Here is a 21,449-nt window from a genome sequence, read left to right as displayed (position 1 = left end):
CCAATTTTTTTTCATTATCCTCTTAATTATAGTGATTAGAGCTAAAAATAGTGATAAACAACATCAAACTTTGGAGGTCAAAATTGAGCAAATGCAAAAGCTTTTGATGGGGCTTTGTTGATAGCCTTAGAAGAACCCTTGATGAGAATCAATGTCCCAAGGGAAAGAAATAGCTCAAAGTTGGTGGATTTGTGCTTGTTTGTAGTGCCTGTGCACATCCACGTCTCCCGGGTCATGTAGTATGCCAAAGTACTTGATACCCGAGTCCTTGTAGTAGTGTCTAACGAGCCCTATAAGGGCTTGATCCAATGTTGACTACATCATGTAAACGAATGGAGCATTTCTACAGTCGGTGAAAATGAGACGATTTATGAGAAATTAAGCCAATAGAATAGCAATGAGGTCAACAAGATATATCTAAGAGGAATTGATCAATAGTGAAGAGGATGTGGAGAATCAAGCTATGAAAATTTTGTCCACAAGTGGGAGCTATGGATAAGATGCTGGAAAAATTGAGAATTGGTTTAATAAACATGAGATTACTGGTGGAAAGGATTAATGTGGGCTGAGGCTAAGCTAATGGAGAAGTTCATGAGAAGAGGAGTGGCTCTGATACCATGGATATGAATGAGGCCTCAAGCATGCATAGCTATGGTGTGCTCAATCCTAATCATATGATTAAAAAATACTAATCCTATGGTGGATGTAGCATAATTAACAACATCATGAAACTCCTAATGACTTAATCAAGCTTGACTCAAGCATAATTAGGTTACAAGATGGAAACTTGTACTCATAGAGAGCTGCTTATGTTCATTGCTTGGAAATGACCCTTTTTATATGAGGAGGGTACACCTCTTACAAATATGCTCATGTGTGATAATGTCCAAGTGTGACGTGGTTGCATGCTATTGATCTTGGTCCACTACTTATACTTTGTCCTCAATGGCACCACACATTTCAATAGCCAAGATGGAGGATATAAAGGTACATGAGAATTTGCAGGTACACGGGAATGTTTTATTGTAGGTTGGAGCAAGGGCTCCCATTGGCTGTGGAGTAGCTTGTCCATCCCTATAGGTAGCCAGAGTTGGCTACCCATGGCATGCAAAAGCGGCGACACAACATGGCACTCCAAGTTGGAGGTAGACCCTACACATGCTTTGACTGTGTGTAAAATGCAAGTGCTCGCCCAACTGTTTTTTCCTCTATTCATTGGTTTGCGACGTGACTCAATTTGTGCTTTGGCTGTGTGTGAAATGTAAGCGTGCGCACAGCTATTTTGTCCTTTGTTCATTCGTTCGCACGGTGACTCCTTTAGCAAGCACCCTAGGCCTCGTATTGAAGATCAGTAGACAAAAGATGCTACATCAAAAAAGCCTTTGCAAGAAGATGAAAGTCGCACAAAACCTTTAGCATTTAAGGTTGGATTTTTCAATCGAATATTTTTCCACAGGGACGTGTTACTGTGTATCTATGGGAGAAGTGCTCCTTTGGATCCTCCTCATCATCCATCAATATCCAAGGAGATATGTGATTGTTTTGGCTCCCAGGTAGGTCGTCTTTGCTGTCTTTTCCTTGTTCATCACTCATCTCGCGACACCATTGCCATCTCTATAGTATCTAAAGCCAACATTATTTGAAAAGAAAATATCACGAATGTCTAAGGCTCTAAGCATTGAGTAATATACGACCCAATCTTTCATACCTTTGTAGATTGAAACATCTCTTTTCTTGTCCATATGCATAATCCCATTCCCTATATTGGGAATAATCCAATTGGTCTATTCAAGGCTCACACCAAGCCTATTTGTGGTATGTAGTTGTCCATGTACACATATGCATGGTCAAATAGATTGTTGACAAACAATAATTAAACTTTATTTTTCACGTCACCTTGCTCGTATAGTGTGCATGACCACATATTTAGGCTAGCCACATGTTCATTAATTAATCAAGCCCTATCGGGCTTGATTAATTAGTGAACACAATAATGTGAACTTGTATAGGGATCATGTGGCTGATCAAACCTTTCTTGTTGAATTAGTCTTTGGAATGCACATGCAAAGCAATGATAGGCACATGACTACCATCCACATCACCGATAACATACGGAATGCCACATATAGCCTCGAATCCCTCTGCGCCAAGGTAGCATCCTTTCAGGAGATGGCCACTTTATGTTTAAGTTGTGCAAGCCACAATTCTCCATAGCCTCATAGAAAGCTCTCACTTTTTTTTTGTGCAGAGGATGTAGAGAACCACTTGTAAGTTAGAGCTAGTGGCTAGACAGTGCAATGCCACACAAACACGCTTCTCCACAGCGATGGCTTTTTTGCAGTTGGTGTCTGCACAGCTTTGCTAGAATGGAGCTAGCCTTGCACACAAGAGGTGGTAGGTATCTTTGCTCAATCTCATCCCCTTTTTGAACATCCCATCTTAATAACTACCAGGCAAGTATCTCTCCATGAATCCCTATGGTCTACAGTAAGCCCCCAATAGGACCTACGCTCGTGGCATCGACGACGAGCAATCCGGGCTTTGCATGCCAATATTGCACGAGCCATGCACTGACTAAAAAATGTCATCCAATGTGTGATTGCCTCACTCGCATCATAGCACCACTCACTTAATTCTATCTTAGTAATCATGGCTATGAGAATTGCAATAGTGCCAAACACAATGAGCATTGATTCTTTCATCACTTGAACCCAATGAATGGAATGACATCAGATTGAGGCTTTACATGTTAAAGGCTACCCATTATTAGAAAAGTATGATCAACATATGTAACAAGTGTGAGACAAATGAGGTAAAACTTAACACCTTCATATTGAATGACAAGCTTCAAGCGCAGGACCAAAATGAAGTACAACAAGCAAATGGCATGTTAATCACTACATGAAAGTACAATAACATAGCTTCCTTGCAACTCAAGGCTTCTGAAAACTCTTCAAGACATCCATAAGACCAGTCAAGGCCGTTGTAAGGTTTCCCAACATCACAAGTTTTTGAGTTTCTAGAGCCTTGCGGTCTACATCTGACTCCTTTCGATGGATTGCCATCATTTTTTATGTGCTCACCATGTCCAGAAGGCTCTCCTCAATGTTCTTGTCCTTGCGAGGACCTTGGGCAGACACCTCAGTCAAGACTGCCTCTTTTGCGATCCTATGATTCAGCGGCATCTTCCACATTAGAAACTCCACTGCCTCAACCCACACCACTCCCTCCTATTTTTGCACGAGCATGGTTGTAGCTTATGACATTCACACAACCATGCATATGCTCGTCCACAGTGTCAAACCATTGGCAAGTGACCTTTTGATCATCTCTTGAAATTGAATTGTGTGCCTTATCCTTCTTGTACTCAGAGGTGTACAGACGGCCCCATCCCTTTGCGACAACTTTCACTGTCTTTATCACATTCTAGGAAAAGCGAAGCAAGTTGTGTTGCAACTTTTGACCAAAGGTCCACTCCCTGCTTTTCAGAGTTTTCCCAAATTCATCAACCACCATGGATCCACAAATGTGGATGAGTTGTGCCACCCACGGCTCTTTCCCTAGTTGTCTGCTCATCCACACAAGCGCTATTGGTAGCACCCTTTTTCGTCTTCTTTATATTGCCTTTCTCTTGTGTCTCGAATCCCTCCAAGCTAGCATCTATAGCTTTCATGTATCTCCTCTTTGCTGGCTTTTTCTGAGGCACTAATGGTGTCTGCCCACTTTCCTCAAACTGCATTCCAGCATGCTATCCGTAGATGGCATAATTGGGAGGTTGTATGACTTGATGGACTAGTGTGGTAGGCAAACCTGGCCTTTGGTATATGACCTAAATGAGAAAGGAGATCCCATTCTCAGTCCAGTTAACATGCTGTGAAAGTGAGTGATTGGATGGGAGGATGCACATGGAATGAATGTCCATGGTGAGAAGACACGGTACTTGGCATTGCAATAGTTTGGAATTTGAGACTCCTACGTGCCTACATAGAATGTTGGCTATGGGAATGGGGTGAGTATTGTGTGTAGCAATTAGTGTCATGAAGTTCTTCGGAGTCCATCTTGTATGTTGTAAATTATATAAGCACGTCAATAAAATTAGTTCATTAGAATGCATTTCTTTATGGACATGAAAAACCAATTTTACAATTGCAATACAACCTGGAGAGAGAGAGAGAGAGAGAGAGAGAGAGAGAGAGAGAGAGAGAACATAGTCTCAACAAATCGTTCAGACAACGGTTGCCAACCATTCCGTTCCACAAGAAGTTTCTAGACTCCAGTGAAGAAAATCAGAGTGTAATTCAGAGCTAATTTGTATGTTTATGATGGTAGGCTGAATGTAGGGAAGGCAGATGCATCTATCACTTCACAACATTGACATTACAGAATCCATGCCCTAAGGATTTCAAAAACTATAGGAGTGGTGTGAATACATATGGACTTTGCTTGATTTATGTTGGGAGGAATGAATGTTTTGAACCTACCTAGACAACTAGCTAGTTTTCAACACAAAGATGTACTTTTTCATGTATCTTTGTAGGCACCGATGTTATTTGAGGTGTCTGTTCTATATAGCTAATAGAGGCCACTATTAGTGACAACTTGTAATCACGTTGTTTATTTGTTGTTATGCTATGAAGTGGTTGGGTTTCAGAGACTACTTTAAGCATTAACAAGTCATTAAAATTAGTTTATAAGAACGTATTTCTTTATAGAAACTTCAACAGCATGTTCCTTTATGAACATGAAAAGAAACCCAATTTTACAATTTCAATGTAACCTACTGAGAGAGAGAGAGAGAGAGAGAGAGAGACAGAGAGAGAGATCTGCCCAACAAATATAAATTGTTGGAGGTCATGCTCAGTTCATGGTGTTGTAGTAGCCCGTGAGATTCTTGTTACCTCCACAAACCAAAATCTAGGAACCAAATAGTAACATGCATGGGAATACTTCATCTGGACTTTGACATGCAGGAGTACAAAACATTAATCGGTGCATTAATATGCATAAGGAAGTCGACAAGATCCAACAACAACAGAGCAGGTTGGAAACTACATCAGGCTCAAAGAAGGTACTTATATTAGGGGGGTTGCAGCACAGCTGATAGAAGGCGGATCACACTCCAACAAACCAGGACCACAGGTGCGCAAGCTAGTGTCAAAATATTGGACATGAATCCTCAAGCATACATAGCTATGGTGTGCTCAATCCTAACCATGTGATTAAGAAATACTAATCTTATGGTGGGTTGGGAGGACTAATTAACAACATAGCAAAACTCCTAATGACAACCAAGCTTGAGTCACGCACAATCAAGTTATAAGATGGAAACTTCTACTCAAAGAGAGGCTTGCAAGCTGCTTGCGTTCATTGCTTGGAAATAACCCTTTTTATAAGAGGAGGGTAAACCTCTTACAAATATGCTCATGTGGGATAATGTCCAAGTGTGATGTGGTTGCATGCTCTTGATCCTGGTCCTCTACTCATACCTTTCCCACAATGGCGCCACAAATTTAAACACCCCCCCCCCTTGGTGCCATGATGTATAGGATACTACAAGGTGGTTGAATGTGTATTACAAAAGATCCATCACTTCCCCTTAGTACAACATGCTACTCAAGGTGGTTAAGTGTGGTAACACAAGATGTCAAAGCTTGTTTCCTTGATGTACTTTGTATGGCATTCTTTAACTGCTTCTCTTCTTCAAGTATAATTCTCAAATGTTGGTTCAAGTAGATTCTTTAGAGTGGTTACAAGTGCACCATATTCCTCTGGCATGCTTTTTATGAGTATTGCAGGTGCATATTTATCTCTAATCTTAGCATCTATTCCATCTATCTGGGTCATGATGCTTTCATTTTACTAACAAATTGAGCCAAAGACTCGTTAAAGTTCATTTGTAGACCATAGAATTCAAGCTTTAAGTGAATTTCCTGGTTCTTTGCCTTAGCTCCAAACACGAGCTTCAATGTATCCCATGCATCCTTTGCAGCGTGTTCCTTAGAGTTGATGTGATGAATACAACTAGGTGTAAACCAATAAGTGGCATTGATTGCTCATCTTTTTCAACCCACCCTTCAATTGGTTCATCCGGCACATTTTTCTTAATGATTTTTCACAATTTCTTATGCTTTAGAGGGTACTTCATCTCTGTAAGGTGTGGAACCCTTCCCCATTGAACTTCTCAACATTTGTGATAGTGCTTGACACCATTGCAAAGGTCTTACTAAGGTTTGACTCTTGGCAGTGTCTAATTGCTTACAAATTAGTGGTAAAACTGAATATGCTCAAAAGGCTTCCCGTTAATGACCCAAATGCCAAATGAGAGATTTGACACTCAAACAAGGATAATACAACCTAAGGAATTCAATTTTAACATTTAATTAGGCCAATTTTTTTTCATTATCCTCTTAATTATAGTGATTAGAGCTAAAAATAGTGATAAACAACATCAAACTTTGGAGGTCAAAATTGAGCAAATGCAAAAGCTTTTGATGGGGCTTTGTTGATAGCCTTAGAAGAACCCTTGATGAGAATCAATGTCCCAAGGGAAAGAAATAGCTCAAAGTTGGTGGATTTGTGCTTGTTTGTAGTGCCTGTGCACATCCACGTCTCCCGGGTCATGTAGTATGCCAAAGTACTTGATACCCGAGTCCTTGTAGTAGTGTCTAACGAGCCCTATAAGGGCTTGATCCAATGTTGACTACATCATGTAAACGAATGGAGCATTTCTACAGTCGGTGAAAATGAGACGATTTATGAGAAATTAAGCCAATAGAATAGCAATGAGGTCAACAAGATATATCTAAGAGGAATTGATCAATAGTGAAGAGGATGTGGAGAATCAAGCTATGAAAATTTTGTCCACAAGTGGGAGCTATGGATAAGATGCTGGAAAAATTGAGAATTGGTTTAATAAACATGAGATTACTGGTGGAAAGGATTAATGTGGGCTGAGGCTAAGCTAATGGAGAAGTTCATGAGAAGAGGAGTGGCTCTGATACCATGGATATGAATGAGGCCTCAAGCATGCATAGCTATGGTGTGCTCAATCCTAATCATATGATTAAAAAATACTAATCCTATGGTGGATGTAGCATAATTAACAACATCATGAAACTCCTAATGACTTAATCAAGCTTGACTCAAGCATAATTAGGTTACAAGATGGAAACTTGTACTCATAGAGAGCTGCTTATGTTCATTGCTTGGAAATGACCCTTTTTATATGAGGAGGGTACACCTCTTACAAATATGCTCATGTGTGATAATGTCCAAGTGTGACGTGGTTGCATGCTATTGATCTTGGTCCACTACTTATACTTTGTCCTCAATGGCACCACACATTTCAATAGCCAAGATGGAGGATATAAAGGTACATGAGAATTTGCAGGTACACGGGAATGTTTTATTGTAGGTTGGAGCAAGGGCTCCCATTGGCTGTGGAGTAGCTTGTCCATCCCTATAGGTAGCCAGAGTTGGCTACCCATGGCATGCAAAAGCGGCGACACAACATGGCACTCCAAGTTGGAGGTAGACCCTACACATGCTTTGACTGTGTGTAAAATGCAAGTGCTCGCCCAACTGTTTTTTCCTCTATTCATTGGTTTGCGACGTGACTCAATTTGTGCTTTGGCTGTGTGTGAAATGTAAGCGTGCGCACAGCTATTTTGTCCTTTGTTCATTCGTTCGCACGGTGACTCCTTTAGCAAGCACCCTAGGCCTCGTATTGAAGATCAGTAGACAAAAGATGCTACATCAAAAAAGCCTTTGCAAGAAGATGAAAGTCGCACAAAACCTTTAGCATTTAAGGTTGGATTTTTCAATCGAATATTTTTCCACAGGGACGTGTTACTGTGTATCTATGGGAGAAGTGCTCCTTTGGATCCTCCTCATCATCCATCAATATCCAAGGAGATATGTGATTGTTTTGGCTCCCAGGTAGGTCGTCTTTGCTGTCTTTTCCTTGTTCATCACTCATCTCGCGACACCATTGCCATCTCTATAGTATCTAAAGCCAACATTATTTGAAAAGAAAATATCACGAATGTCTAAGGCTCTAAGCATTGAGTAATATACGACCCGATCTTTCATACCTTTGTAGATTGAAACATCTCTTTTCTTGTCCATATGCATAATCCCATTCCCTATATTGGGAATAATCCAATTGGTCTATTCAAGGCTCACACCAAGCCTATTTGTGGTATGTAGTTGTCCATGTACACATATGCATGGTCAAATAGATTGTTGACAAACAATAATTAAACTTTATTTTTCACGTCACCTTGCTCGTATAGTGTGCATGACCACATATTTAGGCTAGCCACATGTTCATTAATTAATCAAGCCCTATCGGGCTTGATTAATTAGTGAACACAATAATGTGAACTTGTATAGGGATCATGTGGCTGATCAAACCTTTCTTGTTGAATTAGTCTTTGGAATGCACATGCAAAGCAATGATAGGCACATGACTACCATCCACATCACCGATAACATACGGAATGCCACATATAGCCTCGAATCCCTCTGCGCCAAGGTAGCATCCTTTCAGGAGATGGCCACTTTATGTTTAAGTTGTGCAAGCCACAATTCTCCATAGCCTCATAGAAAGCTCTCACTTTTTTTTTGTGCAGAGGATGTAGAGAACCACTTGTAAGTTAGAGCTAGTGGCTAGACAGTGCAATGCCACACAAACACGCTTCTCCACAGCGATGGCTTTTTTGCAGTTGGTGTCTGCACAGCTTTGCTAGAATGGAGCTAGCCTTGCACACAAGAGGTGGTAGGTATCTTTGCTCAATCTCATCCCCTTTTTGAACATCCCATCTTAATAACTACCAGGCAAGTATCTCTCCATGAATCCCTATGGTCTACAGTAAGCCCCCAATAGGACCTACGCTCGTGGCATCGACGACGAGCAATCCGGGCTTTGCATGCCAATATTGCACGAGCCATGCACTGACTAAAAAATGTCATCCAATGTGTGATTGCCTCACTCGCATCATAGCACCACTCACTTAATTCTATCTTAGTAATCATGGCTATGAGAATTGCAATAGTGCCAAACACAATGAGCATTGATTCTTTCATCACTTGAACCCAATGAATGGAATGACATCAGATTGAGGCTTTACATGTTAAAGGCTACCCATTATTAGAAAAGTATGATCAACATATGTAACAAGTGTGAGACAAATGAGGTAAAACTTAACACCTTCATATTGAATGACAAGCTTCAAGCGCAGGACCAAAATGAAGTACAACAAGCAAATGGCATGTTAATCACTACATGAAAGTACAATAACATAGCTTCCTTGCAACTCAAGGCTTCTGAAAACTCTTCAAGACATCCATAAGACCAGTCAAGGCCGTTGTAAGGTTTCCCAACATCACAAGTTTTTGAGTTTCTAGAGCCTTGCGGTCTACATCTGACTCCTTTCGATGGATTGCCATCATTTTTTATGTGCTCACCATGTCCAGAAGGCTCTCCTCAATGTTCTTGTCCTTGCGAGGACCTTGGGCAGACACCTCAGTCAAGACTGCCTCTTTTGCGATCCTATGATTCAGCGGCATCTTCCACATTAGAAACTCCACTGCCTCAACCCACACCACTCCCTCCTATTTTTGCACGAGCATGGTTGTAGCTTATGACATTCACACAACCATGCATATGCTCGTCCACAGTGTCAAACCATTGGCAAGTGACCTTTTGATCATCTCTTGAAATTGAATTGTGTGCCTTATCCTTCTTGTACTCAGAGGTGTACAGACGGCCCCATCCCTTTGCGACAACTTTCACTGTCTTTATCACATTCTAGGAAAAGCGAAGCAAGTTGTGTTGCAACTTTTGACCAAAGGTCCACTCCCTACTTTTCAGAGTTTTCCCAAATTCATCAACCACCATGGATCCACAAATGTGGATGAGTTGTGCCACCCACGGCTCTTTCCCTAGTTGTCTGCTCATCCACACAAGCGCTATTGGTAGCACCCTTTTTCGTCTTCTTTATATTGCCTTTCTCTTGTGTCTCGAATCCCTCCAAGCTAGCATCTATAGCTTTCATGTATCTCCTCTTTGCTGGCTTTTTCTGAGGCACTAATGGTGTCTGCCCACTTTCCTCAAACTGCATTCCAGCATGCTATCCGTAGATGGCATAATTGGGAGGTTGTATGACTTGATGGACTAGTGTGGTAGGCAAACCTGGCCTTTGGTATATGACCTAAATGAGAAAGGAGATCCCATTCTCAGTCCAGTTAACATGCTGTGAAAGTGAGTGATTGGATGGGAGGATGCACATGGAATGAATGTCCATGGTGAGAAGACACGGTACTTGGCATTGCAATAGTTTGGAATTTGAGACTCCTACGTGCCTACATAGAATGTTGGCTATGGGAATGGGGTGAGTATTGTGTGTAGCAATTAGTGTCATGAAGTTCTTCGGAGTCCATCTTGTATGTTGTAAATTATATAAGCACGTCAATAAAATTAGTTCATTAGAATGCATTTCTTTATGGACATGAAAAACCAATTTTACAATTGCAATACAACCTGGAGAGAGAGAGAGAGAGAGAGAGAGAGAGAGAGAGAGAGAACATAGTCTCAACAAATCGTTCAGACAACGGTTGCCAACCATTCCGTTCCACAAGAAGTTTCTAGACTCCAGTGAAGAAAATCAGAGTGTAATTCAGAGCTAATTTGTATGTTTATGATGGTAGGCTGAATGTAGGGAAGGCAGATGCATCTATCACTTCACAACATTGACATTACAGAATCCATGCCCTAAGGATTTCAAAAACTATAGGAGTGGTGTGAATACATATGGACTTTGCTTGATTTATGTTGGGAGGAATGAATGTTTTGAACCTACCTAGACAACTAGCTAGTTTTCAACACAAAGATGTACTTTTTCATGTATCTTTGTAAGCACCGATGTTATTTGAGGTGTCTGTTCTATATAGCTAATAGAGGCCACTATTAGTGACAACTTGTAATCACGTTGTTTATTTGTTGTTATGCTATGAAGTGGTTGGGTTTCAGAGACTACTTTAAGCATTAACAAGTCATTAAAATTAGTTTATAAGAACGTATTTCTTTATAGAAACTTCAACAGCATGTTCCTTTATGAACATGAAAAGAAACCCAATTTTACAATTTCAATGTAACCTACTGAGAGAGAGAGAGAGAGAGAGAGAGAGAGACAGAGAGAGAGATCTGCCCAACAAATATAAATTGTTGGAGGTCATGCTCAGTTCATGGTGTTGTAGTAGCCCGTGAGATTCTTGTTACCTCCACAAACCAAAATCTAGGAACCAAATAGTAACATGCATGGGAATACTTCATCTGGACTTTGACATGCAGGAGTACAAAACATTAATCGGTGCATTAATATGCATAAGGAAGTCGACAAGATCCAACAACAACAGAGCAGGTTGGAAACTACATCAGGCTCAAAGAAGGTACTTATATTAGGGGGGTTGCAGCACAGCTGATAGAAGGCGGATCACACTCCAACAAACCAGGACCACAGGTGCGCAAGCTAGTGTCAAAATATTGGACATGAATCCTCAAGCATACATAGCTATGGTGTGCTCAATCCTAACCATGTGATTAAGAAATACTAATCTTATGGTGGGTTGGGAGGACTAATTAACAACATAGCAAAACTCCTAATGACAACCAAGCTTGAGTCACGCACAATCAAGTTATAAGATGGAAACTTCTACTCAAAGAGAGGCTTGCAAGCTGCTTGCGTTCATTGCTTGGAAATAACCCTTTTTATAAGAGGAGGGTAAACCTCTTACAAATATGCTCATGTGGGATAATGTCCAAGTGTGATGTGGTTGCATGCTCTTGATCCTGGTCCTCTACTCATACCTTTCCCACAATGGCGCCACAAATTTAAACACCCCCCCCCTTGGTGCCATGATGTATAGGATACTACAAGGTGGTTGAATGTGTATTACAAAAGATCCATCACTTCCCCTTAGTACAACATGCTACTCAAGGTGGTTAAGTGTGGTAACACAAGATGTCAAAGCTTGTTTCCTTGATGTACTTTGTATGGCATTCTTTAACTGCTTCTCTTCTTCAAGTATAATTCTCAAATGTTGGTTCAAGTAGATTCTTTAGAGTGGTTACAAGTGCACCATATTCCTCTGGCATGCTTTTTATGAGTATTGCAGGTGCATATTTATCTCTAATCTTAGCATCTATTCCATCTATCTGGGTCATGATGCTTTCATTTTACTAACAAATTGAGCCAAAGACTCGTTAAAGTTCATTTGTAGACCATAGAATTCAAGCTTTAAGTGAATTTCCTGGTTCTTTGCCTTAGCTCCAAACACGAGCTTCAATGTATCCCATGCATCCTTTGCAGCGTGTTCCTTAGAGTTGATGTGATGAATACAACTAGGTGTAAACCAATAAGTGGCATTGATTGCTCATCTTTTTCAACCCACCCTTCAATTGGTTCATCCGGCACATTTTTCTTAATGATTTTTCACAATTTCTTATGCTTTAGAGGGTACTTCATCTCTGTAAGGTGTGGAACCCTTCCCCATTGAACTTCTCAACATTTGTGATAGTGCTTGACACCATTGCAAAGGTCTTACTAAGGTTTGACTCTTGGCAGTGTCTAATTGCTTACAAATTAGTGGTAAAACTGAATATGCTCAAAAGGCTTCCCGTTAATGACCCAAATGCCAAATGAGAGATTTGACACTCAAACAAGGATAATACAACCTAAGGAATTCAATTTTAACATTTAATTAGGCCAATTTTTTTTCATTATCCTCTTAATTATAGTGATTAGAGCTAAAAATAGTGATAAACAACATCAAACTTTGGAGGTCAAAATTGAGCAAATGCAAAAGCTTTTGATGGGGCTTTGTTGATAGCCTTAGAAGAACCCTTGATGAGAATCAATGTCCCAAGGGAAAGAAATAGCTCAAAGTTGGTGGATTTGTGCTTGTTTGTAGTGCCTGTGCACATCCACGTCTCCCGGGTCATGTAGTATGCCAAAGTACTTGATACCCGAGTCCTTGTAGTAGTGTCTAACGAGCCCTATAAGGGCTTGATCCAATGTTGACTACATCATGTAAACGAATGGAGCATTTCTACAGTCGGTGAAAATGAGACGATTTATGAGAAATTAAGCCAATAGAATAGCAATGAGGTCAACAAGATATATCTAAGAGGAATTGATCAATAGTGAAGAGGATGTGGAGAATCAAGCTATGAAAATTTTGTCCACAAGTGGGAGCTATGGATAAGATGCTGGAAAAATTGAGAATTGGTTTAATAAACATGAGATTACTGGTGGAAAGGATTAATGTGGGCTGAGGCTAAGCTAATGGAGAAGTTCATGAGAAGAGGAGTGGCTCTGATACCATGGATATGAATGAGGCCTCAAGCATGCATAGCTATGGTGTGCTCAATCCTAATCATATGATTAAAAAATACTAATCCTATGGTGGATGTAGCATAATTAACAACATCATGAAACTCCTAATGACTTAATCAAGCTTGACTCAAGCATAATTAGGTTACAAGATGGAAACTTGTACTCATAGAGAGCTGCTTATGTTCATTGCTTGGAAATGACCCTTTTTATATGAGGAGGGTACACCTCTTACAAATATGCTCATGTGTGATAATGTCCAAGTGTGACGTGGTTGCATGCTATTGATCTTGGTCCACTACTTATACTTTGTCCTCAATGGCACCACACATTTCAATAGCCAAGATGGAGGATATAAAGGTACATGAGAATTTGCAGGTACACGGGAATGTTTTATTGTAGGTTGGAGCAAGGGCTCCCATTGGCTGTGGAGTAGCTTGTCCATCCCTATAGGTAGCCAGAGTTGGCTACCCATGGCATGCAAAAGCGGCGACACAACATGGCACTCCAAGTTGGAGGTAGACCCTACACATGCTTTGACTGTGTGTAAAATGCAAGTGCTCGCCCAACTGTTTTTTCCTCTATTCATTGGTTTGCGACGTGACTCAATTTGTGCTTTGGCTGTGTGTGAAATGTAAGCGTGCGCACAGCTATTTTGTCCTTTGTTCATTCGTTCGCACGGTGACTCCTTTAGCAAGCACCCTAGGCCTCGTATTGAAGATCAGTAGACAAAAGATGCTACATCAAAAAAGCCTTTGCAAGAAGATGAAAGTCGCACAAAACCTTTAGCATTTAAGGTTGGATTTTTCAATCGAATATTTTTCCACAGGGACGTGTTACTGTGTATCTATGGGAGAAGTGCTCCTTTGGATCCTCCTCATCATCCATCAATATCCAAGGAGATATGTGATTGTTTTGGCTCCCAGGTAGGTCGTCTTTGCTGTCTTTTCCTTGTTCATCACTCATCTCGCGACACCATTGCCATCTCTATAGTATCTAAAGCCAACATTATTTGAAAAGAAAATATCACGAATGTCTAAGGCTCTAAGCATTGAGTAATATACGACCCGATCTTTCATACCTTTGTAGATTGAAACATCTCTTTTCTTGTCCATATGCATAATCCCATTCCCTATATTGGGAATAATCCAATTGGTCTATTCAAGGCTCACACCAAGCCTATTTGTGGTATGTAGTTGTCCATGTACACATATGCATGGTCAAATAGATTGTTGACAAACAATAATTAAACTTTATTTTTCACGTCACCTTGCTCGTATAGTGTGCATGACCACATATTTAGGCTAGCCACATGTTCATTAATTAATCAAGCCCTATCGGGCTTGATTAATTAGTGAACACAATAATGTGAACTTGTATAGGGATCATGTGGCTGATCAAACCTTTCTTGTTGAATTAGTCTTTGGAATGCACATGCAAAGCAATGATAGGCACATGACTACCATCCACATCACCGATAACATACGGAATGCCACATATAGCCTCGAATCCCTCTGCGCCAAGGTAGCATCCTTTCAGGAGATGGCCACTTTATGTTTAAGTTGTGCAAGCCACAATTCTCCATAGCCTCATAGAAAGCTCTCACTTTTTTTTGTGTGCAGAGGATGTAGAGAACCACTTGTAAGTTAGAGCTAGTGGCTAGACAGTGCAATGCCACACAAACACGCTTCTCCACAGCGATGGCTTTTTTGCAGTTGGTGTCTGCACAGCTTTGCTAGAATGGAGCTAGCCTTGCACACAAGAGGTGGTAGGTATCTTTGCTCAATCTCATCCCCTTTTTGAACATCCCATCTTAATAACTACCAAGCAAGTATCTCTCCATGAATCCCTATGGTCTACAGTAAGCCCCCAATAGGACCTACGCTCGTGGCATCGACGACGAGCAATCCGGGCTTTGCATGCCAATATTGCACGAGCCATGCACTGACTAAAAAATGTCATCCAATGTGTGATTGCCTCACTCGCATCATAGCACCACTCACTTAATTCTATCTTAGTAATCATGGCTATGAGAATTGCAATAGTGCCAAACACAATGAGCATTGATTCTTTCATCACTTGAACCCAATGAATGGAATGACATCAGATTGAGGCTTTACATGTTAAAGGCTACCCATTATTAGAAAAGTATGATCAACATATGTAACAAGTGTGAGACAAATGAGGTAAAACTTAACACCTTCATATTGAATGACAAGCTTCAAGCGCAGGACCAAAATGAAGTACAACAAGCAAATGGCATGTTAATCACTACATGAAAGTACAATAACATAGCTTCCTTGCAACTCAAGGCTTCTGAAAACTCTTCAAGACATCCATAAGACCAGTCAAGGCCGTTGTAAGGTTTCCCAACATCACAAGTTTTTGAGTTTCTAGAGCCTTGCGGTCTACATCTGACTCCTTTCGATGGATTGCCATCATTTTTTATGTGCTCACCATGTCCAGAAGGCTCTCCTCAATGTTCTTGTCCTTGCGAGGACCTTGGGCAGACACCTCAGTCAAGACTGCCTCTTTTGCGATCCTATGATTCAGCGGCATCTTCCACATTAGAAACTCCACTGCCTCAACCCACACCACTCCCTCCTATTTTTGCAGGAGCATGGTTGTAGCTTATGACATTCACACAACCATGCATATGCTCGTCCACAGTGTCAAACCATTGGCAAGTGACCTTTTGATCATCTCTTGAAATTGAATTGTGTGCCTTATCCTTCTTGTACTCAGAGGTGTACAGACGGCCCCATCCCTTTGCGACAACTTTCACTGTCTTTATCACATTCTCGGAAAAGCGAAGCAAGTTGTGTTGCAACTTTTGACCAAAGGTCCACTCCCTGCTTTTCAGAGTTTTCCCAAATTCATCAACCACCATGGATCCACAAATGTGGATGAGTTGTGCCACCCACGGCTCTTTCCCTAGTTGTCTGCTCATCCACACAAGCGCTATTGGTAGCACCCTTTTTCGTCTTCTTTATATTGCCTTTCTCTTGTGTCTCGAATCCCTCCAAGCTAGCATCTATAGCTTTCATGTATCTCCTCTTTGCTGGCTTTTTCTGAGGCACTAATGGTGTCTGCCCACTTTCCTCAAACTGCATTCCAGCATGCTATCCGTAGATGGCATAATTGGGAGGTTGTATGACTTGATGGACTAGTGTGGTAGGCAAACCTGGCCTTTGGTATATGACCTAAATGAGAAAGGAGATCCCATTCTCAGTCCAGTTAACATGCTGTGAAAGTGAGTGATTGGATGGGAGGATGCACATGGAATGAATGTCCATGGTGAGAAGACACGGTACTTGGCATTGCAATAGTTTGGAATTTGAGACTCCTACGTGCCTACATAGAATGTTGGCTATGGGAATGGGGTGAGTATTGTGTGTAGCAATTAGTGTCATGAAGTTCTTCGGAGTCCATCTTGTATGTTGTAAATTATATAAGCACGTCAATAAAATTAGTTCATTAGAATGCATTTCTTTATGGACATGAAAAACCAATTTTACAATTGCAATACAACCTGGAGAGAGAGAGAGAGAGAGAGAGAGAGAGAGAGAGAGAGAGAACATAGTCTCAACAAATCGTTCAGACAACGGTTGCCAACCATTCCGTTCCACAAGAAGTTTCTAGACTCCAGTGAAGAAAATCAGAGTGTAATTCAGAGCTAATTTGTATGTTTATGATGGTAGGCTGAATGTAGGGAAGGCAGATGCATCTATCACTTCACAACATTGACATTACAGAATCCATGCCCTAAGGATTTCAAAAACTATAGGAGTGGTGTGAATACATATGGACTTTGCTTGATTTATGTTGGGAGGAATGAATGTTTTGAACCTACCTAGACAACTAGCTAGTTTTCAACACAAAGATGTACTTTTTCATGTATCTTTGTAAGCACCGATGTTATTTGAGGTGTCTGTTCTATATAGCTAATAGAGGCCACTATTAGTGACAACTTGTAATCACGTTGTTTATTTGTTGTTATGCTATGAAGTGGTTGGGTTTCAGAGACTACTTTAAGCATTAACAAGTCATTAAAATTAGTTTATAAGAACGTATTTCTTTATAGAAACTTCAACAGCATGTTCCTTTATGAACATGAAAAGAAACCCAATTTTACAATTTCAATGTAACCTACTGAGAGAGAGAGAGAGAGAGAGAGAGAGAGAGAGAGAGAGAGATCTGCCCAACAAATATAAATTGTTGGAGGTCATGCTCAGTTCATGGTGTTGTAGTAGCCCGTGAGATTCTTGTTACCTCCACAAACCAAAATCTAGGAACCAAATAGTAACATGCATGGGAATACTTCATCTGGACTTTGACATGCAGGAGTACAAAACATTAATCGGTGCATTAATATGCATAAGGAAGTCGACAAGATCCAACAACAACAGAGCAGGTTGGAAACTACATCAGGCTCAAAGAAGGTACTTATATTAGGGGGGTTGCAGCACAGCTGATAGAAGGCGGATCACACTCCAACAAACCAGGACCACAGGTGCGCAAGCTAGTGTCAAAATATTGGACATGAATCCTCAAGCATACATAGCTATGGTGTGCTCAATCCTAATCATGTGATTAAGAAATACTAATCTTATGGTGGGTTGGGAGGACTAATTAACAACATAGCAAAACTCCTAATGACAACCAAGCTTGAGTCACGCACAATCAGGTTATAAGATGGAAACTTCTACTCAAAGAGAGGCTTGCAAGCTGCTTGCGTTCATTGCTTGGAAATAACCCTTTTTATAAGAGGAGGGTAAACCTCTTACAAATATGCTCATGTGGGATAATGTCCAAGTGTGATGTGGTTGCATGCTCTTGATCCTGGTCCTCTACTCATACCTTTCCCACAATGGCGCCACAAATTTAAACACCCCCCCCCCCCTTGGTGCCATGATGTATAGGATACTACAAGGTGGTGAATGTGTATTACAAAAGATCCATCACTTCCCCTTAGTACAACATGCTACTCAAGGTGGTTAAGTGTGGTAACACAAGATGTCAAAGCTTGTTTCCTTGATGTACTTTGTATGGCATTCTTTAACTGCTTTTCTTCAAGTATAATTCTTAAATGTTGGTTCAAGTAGATTCTTTAGAGTGGTTACAAGTTAGAGTGGTTACAAGTGCACCATATTCCTCTGGCATGCTTTTTATGAGTATTGCAGGTGCATATTTATCTCTAATCTTAGCATCTATTCCATCTATCTGGGTCATGATGCTTTCATTTTACTAACAAATTGAGCCAAAGACTCGTTAAAGTTCATTTGTAGACCATAGAATTCAAGCTTTAAGTGAATTTCCTGGTTCTTTGCCTTAGCTCCAAACACGAGCTTCAATGTATCCCATGCATCCTTTGCAGCGTGTTCCTTAGAGTTGATGTGATGAATACAACTAGGTGTAAACCAATAAGTGGCATTGATTGCTCATCTTTTTCAACCCACCCTTCAATTGGTTCATCCGGCACATTTTTCTTAATGATTTTTCACAATTTCTTATGCTTTAGAGGGTACTTCATCTCTGTAAGGTGTGGAACCCTTCCCCATTGAACTTCTCAACATTTGTGATAGTGCTTGACACCATTGCAAAGGTCTTACTAAGGTTTGACTCTTGGCAGTGTCTAATTGCTTACAAATTAGTGGTAAAACTGAATATGCTCAAAAGGCTTCCCGTTAATGACCCAAATGCCAAATGAGAGATTTGACACTCAAACAAGGATAATACAACCTAAGGAATTCAATTTTAACATTTAATTAGGTCAATTTTTTTTCATTATCCTCTTAATTATAGTGATTAGAGCTAAAAATAGTGATAAACAACATCAAACTTTGGAGGTCAAAATTGAGCAAATGCAAAAGCTTTTGATGGGGCTTTGTTGATAGCCTTAGAAGAACCCTTGATGAGAATCAATGTCCCAAGGGAAAGAAATAGCTCAAAGTTGGTGGATTTGTGCTTGTTTGTAGTGCCTGTGCACATCCACGTCTCCCGGGTCATGTAGTATGCCAAAGTACTTGATACCCGAGTCCTTGTAGTAGTGTCTAACGAGCCCTATAAGGGCTTGATCCAATGTTGACTACATCATGTAAACGAATGGAGCATTTCTACAGTCGGTGAAAATGAGACGATTTATGAGAAATTAAGCCAATAGAATAGCAATGAGGTCAACAAGATATATCTAAGAGGAATTGATCAATAGTGAAGAGGATGTGGAGAATCAAGCTATGAAAATTTTGTCCACAAGTGGGAGCTATGGATAAGATGCTGGAAAAATTGAGAATTGGTTTAATAAACATGAGATTACTGGTGGAAAGGATTAATGTGGGCTGAGGCTAAGCTAATGGAGAAGTTCATGAGAAGAGGAGTGGCTCTGATACCATGGATATGAATGAGGCCTCAAGCATGCATAGCTATGGTGTGCTCAATCCTAATCATATGATTAAAAAATACTAATCCTATGGTGGATGTAGCATAATTAACAACATCATGAAACTCCTAATGACTTAATCAAGCTTGACTCAAGCATAATTAGGTTACAAGATGGAAACTTGTACTCATAGAGAGCTGCTTATGTTCATTGCTTGGAAATGACCCTTTTTATATGAGGAGGGTACACCTCTTACAAATATGCTCATGTGTGATAATGTCCAAGTGTGACGTGGTTGCATGCTATTGATCTTGGTCCACTACTTATACTTTGTCCTCAATGGCACCACACATTTCAATAGCCAAGATGGAGGATATAAAGGTACATGAGAACTTGCAGGTACACGGGAATGTTTTATTGTAGGTTGGAGCAAGGGCTCCCATTGGCTGTGGAGTAGCTTGTCCATCCCTATAGGTAGCCAGAGTTGGCTACCCATGGCATGCAAAAGCGGCGACACAACATGGCACTCCAAGTTGGAGGTAGACCCTACACATGCTTTGACTGTGTGTAAAATGCAAGTGCTCGCCCAACTGTTTTTTCCTCTATTCATTGGTTTGCGACGTGACTCAATTTGTGCTTTGGCTATGTGTGAAATGTAAGCGTGCGCACAGCTATTTTGTCCTTTGTTCATTCGTTCGCACGGTGACTCCTTTAGCAAGCACCCTAGGCCTCGTATTGAAGATCAGTAGACAAAAGATGCTACATCAAAAAAGCCTTTGCAAGAAGATGAAAGTCGCACAAAACCTTTAGCATTTAAGGTTGGATTTTTCAATCGAATATTTTTCCACAGGGACGTGTTACTGTGTATCTATGGGAGAAGTGCTCCTTTGGATCCTCCTCATCATCCATCAATATCCAAGGAGATATGTGATTGTTTTGGCTCCCAGGTAGGTCGTCTTTGCTGTCTTTTCCTTGTTCATCACTCATCTCGCGACACCATTGCCATCTCTATAGTATCTAAAGCCAACATTATTTGAAAAGAAAATATCACGAATGTCTAAGGCTCTAAGCATTGAGTAATATACGACCCGATCTTTCATACCTTTGTAGATTGAAACATCTCTTTTCTTGTCCATATGCATAATCCCATTCCCTATATTGGGAATAATCCAATTGGTCTATTCAAGGCTCACACCAAGCCTATTTGTGGTATGTAGTTGTCCATGTACACATATGCATGGTCAAATAGATTGTTGACAAACAATAATTAAACTTTATTTTTCACGTCACCTTGCTCGTATAGTGTGCATGACCACATATTTAGGCTAGCCACATGTTCATTAATTAATCAAGCCCTATCGGGCTTGATTAATTAGTGAACACAATAATGTGAACTTGTATAGGGATCATGTGGCTGATCAAACCTTTCTTGTTGAATTAGTCTTTGGAATGCACATGCAAAGCAATGATAGGCACATGACTACCATCCACATCACCGATAACATACGGAATGCCACATATAGCCTCGAATCCCTCTGCGCCAAGGTAGCATCCTTTCAGGAGATGGCCACTTTATGTTTAAGTTGTGCAAGCCACAATTCTCCATAGCCTCATAGAAAGCTCTCACTTTTTTTTTGTGCAGAGGATGTAGAGAACCACTTGTAAGTTAGAGCTAG

The sequence above is a fragment of the Cibotium barometz genome, chromosome 33 (genome assembly GCF_041138505.1).
Source record: "Cibotium barometz isolate CiBa-2024 chromosome 33, ASM4113850v1, whole genome shotgun sequence".
Lineage (NCBI taxonomy): Eukaryota > Viridiplantae > Streptophyta > Polypodiopsida > Cyatheales > Cibotiaceae > Cibotium > Cibotium barometz.
The sequence above is the reverse complement of the archived record's forward strand: the minus strand, read 5'-3'. Positions refer to the sequence as shown.